Source organism: Mizuhopecten yessoensis, unplaced genomic scaffold (assembly GCF_002113885.1).
Source record: "Mizuhopecten yessoensis strain PY_sf001 unplaced genomic scaffold, ASM211388v2 scaffold6439, whole genome shotgun sequence".
Taxonomy (NCBI): domain Eukaryota; kingdom Metazoa; phylum Mollusca; class Bivalvia; order Pectinida; family Pectinidae; genus Mizuhopecten; species Mizuhopecten yessoensis.
This window is the reverse complement of record NW_018406550.1, coordinates 225,061-228,188: the sequence shown is the minus strand read 5'-3', so window position 1 is coordinate 228,188 and position 3,128 is coordinate 225,061. Positions and strand designations below refer to the sequence as shown.

The 3,128-nt window shown below is 35.6% G+C and overlaps 1 long non-coding RNA gene across 1 annotated transcript; it reads right to left on the bottom strand.

Annotated features, from left to right (window-relative positions):
• Positions 1-1,998: 1,998 nt before the first annotated feature.
• LOC110452127 lies at positions 1,999-2,871 on the bottom strand. The gene is made up of 3 exons (XR_002463143.1): positions 2,788-2,871; positions 2,474-2,531; positions 1,999-2,116 (listed from the first exon to the last, which is right to left on the bottom strand). It is a non-coding gene; the product is annotated as an uncharacterized LOC110452127 (long non-coding RNA).
• Between the last annotated feature and the right edge of the window lie 257 nt (positions 2,872-3,128).

Genomic DNA, 3,128 nt, shown 5'->3' with positions numbered 1-3,128 from the left:
ATAATGCTGTTTTTACTGTTCACTGGTCTCAACAGAGTGACCCAACAGTTGAAAAATAAACTTTCATTGTCGAATTGGATGGTTGGACGAGAAAAACGTGCAAACTGGTCAACGCCTATAGAGAGCAAACTGCACGGGAAAAGCTGTCGATGACACACGGATAGTGTGTATGTGTCATACTCGGTGATGTGTGTGAATTTTCATCTATATACCAACGCTGCAACCAAATCAGCCAACGTCACCGGTTAATTAGGTAATGCCCATAATCTGCGCTTCATTTCATTCCAGACGTGTTCAATGGGCGACAGATCGGGGGATACAGCAGGCCAGGGCAACACGTCAACGTTCTGCTGGGCCAGAAAGTCCATAGCGACACGAGCTGTGTGTGGCCTGGCGTTGTCCTGCTGTATCGTAATGTGACGTTGCTGCCCTTGCACGAATGGAACGACGTGGGTCCGGAGTATCTCGTTCAAATTCCCGTTAACAACCACCAGAGGTTACAGTTGGTAATACATGCTCTATAACAATTCTCCGCATGCACAGTTTCTTTTTTCCGCTAGTATATAATAGACATGTGCACGTTCATCGTTAAGAAAACACGTATGTAGGTAGATGATTGCATACCTCAAAAACGACGCTTTTACGAAATCGGAATATGAAAGCAAAGTTTGCGTATAAAATAAATAAATTGTATATTACCGGCTTGCTTGATGAAATAAAATCAATGGAGCAAATAAATGCTATTAATATCTTGAAATCGTGTTAATAGGTTTACAAAACCTTAAGTAAATGAATAAAATTACAATATTTCATACCATTACCATAACAAAAAGGACCTCTAAATAACCTTAGAATATATAAAAGATACTGGATCCCTATGCTAAACATTCTCCTTACGAGCCTCAGACGTGGATTAGATTTGCGTGTTGGCTGGGGGAGGGAGGGGGGGGGGGGGGGGGTATGTGATCAAGCAAACTCGATATCAGGTCGAACCTTTTCCCTTGATTTTCTTGTACTTCCTCGACAGATATATGTATGTTTATAATACACTTGTAATTCAAGAGTCTGGTCAAACACAGTACTTTAAAATTACCATCACCAGAGGGCAGTGTTTTTACTTTCGTTTCCAGACGTTATGTCAACAACTTGTATCAATAGCCTTGTTAGCTTCATGAATAATTGTAAAATATCCAATGAAAATACATGAAATCATTCTTTTTGAAGCATTTCCTTACATTTTTCTCGTTAATAGTTAAAACATAGATACTTCAGGAATGCATGTACAGGTAATTTTTTCATGAATTAAAATATTCAATGTAATTTTGCGCCACTCAAATTCCAACTTCAAAAGTGGAAAAGGGTGTGTCAACCTTTGACCAATGAAATCATTTACCAGAATTCTGGTAAGCCTCGTTATGATGTCACAAAACGAAAGCACCGGGTTTGACCAGACTCTCTATTCGGCGTAGCTTGCGCAGGCAACAAGAGTCTGATTGAACGCGACTAAGGCAACAATAGTCTGGTTGAACGAGACTATCACTACCCCGGTTCTCGCCATGAGGATATGGGATCACTTGTGTTTGGCCTGAATTAACATGACAGGTGTCGTCGATAGAGCAGAAGATACCTACCCTTTCGGAACACATGTTCTGATTCCCCTTGTATTTGTTTTAAAGTTCTCATGTAAATCCTTTCTTTATTTATACTTTGCCGTTGTTTTATCGATTTTGAATTTGAATCAAGGTTGATACTTCGGTACTGTCTTGCTGATTATATTTTGTACTTAATTCTATTTTCTCTTTGTACGTTTAATATGTATTGATGCTATATTTTTACTTTCTCCGCGTATTAATAATGTAGGGTATATAAGTACTTGAGGTGGCTCCACCCTTTCGCAATTAGCCAGCATAATTCAATGAAAGTTTCACATAATGGTTATGTCAATATGTATATGTAACCGTTGTGTTCCATATAAATATAGAACACCGGTGTTGTTTAAGTAATAATGAGTTCTTTATTCTTCAATGCTTGGTACATTACAGTTCACAGAGGCAGGGCAGATGGCATAGATAGCATGTATTTACATACTGGATATTTATTGTATTCTGTAGACACTCTGAAATAAACATAAAAGAATATACTTAACACTGAGTGGAGAGAGCAGTGTAAATTACACGCACGTATAATCAAGGGACACAACTCACTATTATGATGTACATCGATAAGTCCATTTCAAATGGTATTACTAAATATTAAATCATAATATATTAAATGAGATAGAATCTTTAAGATTTACAATTTTATAGATCTTAATCCAATAATATAAATAATAACTTCTTTCAAGTTATTATAACGTTACAGTTAAATTGATAAGAATCAGAACTATAGAAATGATCTACAATCCATCATATATATATCAACATGGAAATAGCATCATATAAATAACAATTTAAACATGAGATAAGGCAAATACCTGTGAGCCATCCTAGATGCTTCTATTACTGCCACCTCTGTACAAGTTTCGAATAATTCTAAAATAATACAAACAATTACCTTACTACTATGACATTTGCAAATACATAGATATGTCAAAATAGACAACTTTCAAACTTAACTTTGCACCATTTTATGAAACATAATTCTAGCTCTATGGCTGTAATTTTGAAACTAAGAAAATTACTAAATATACCAAATACTTCAACATTATGACTTATTGAAGTTACTTTATATATTAATGAAAATTAATATTACACAAGAAATAATTTACAGAAAAACATAGAAACTTACTATGTAACTGCCTGGAATACTTTAAAGACAAGTAGATAGAGCTTGTGATCAGCTTGGCAGGTAGGAGTCTAACTGACCTAATAATGATATTCCCGCCAAGACTGACCAACAAGGGATTATAAAAATAGCGACCAATAAAAAGCAAGACAAGAACATGGACTCTGGACTTAAATCACTGGGTTTAAACTGTTACACTGAAAATAGCAACACATTACACAAAATAGATAGAACACCACACCCTGTAACATGTAACGCCAACAAATGGACAAACACATACACAAAACACCCTGGGCACATACAAATGGATATTTATACACAATTACAACATTTACTATATATGA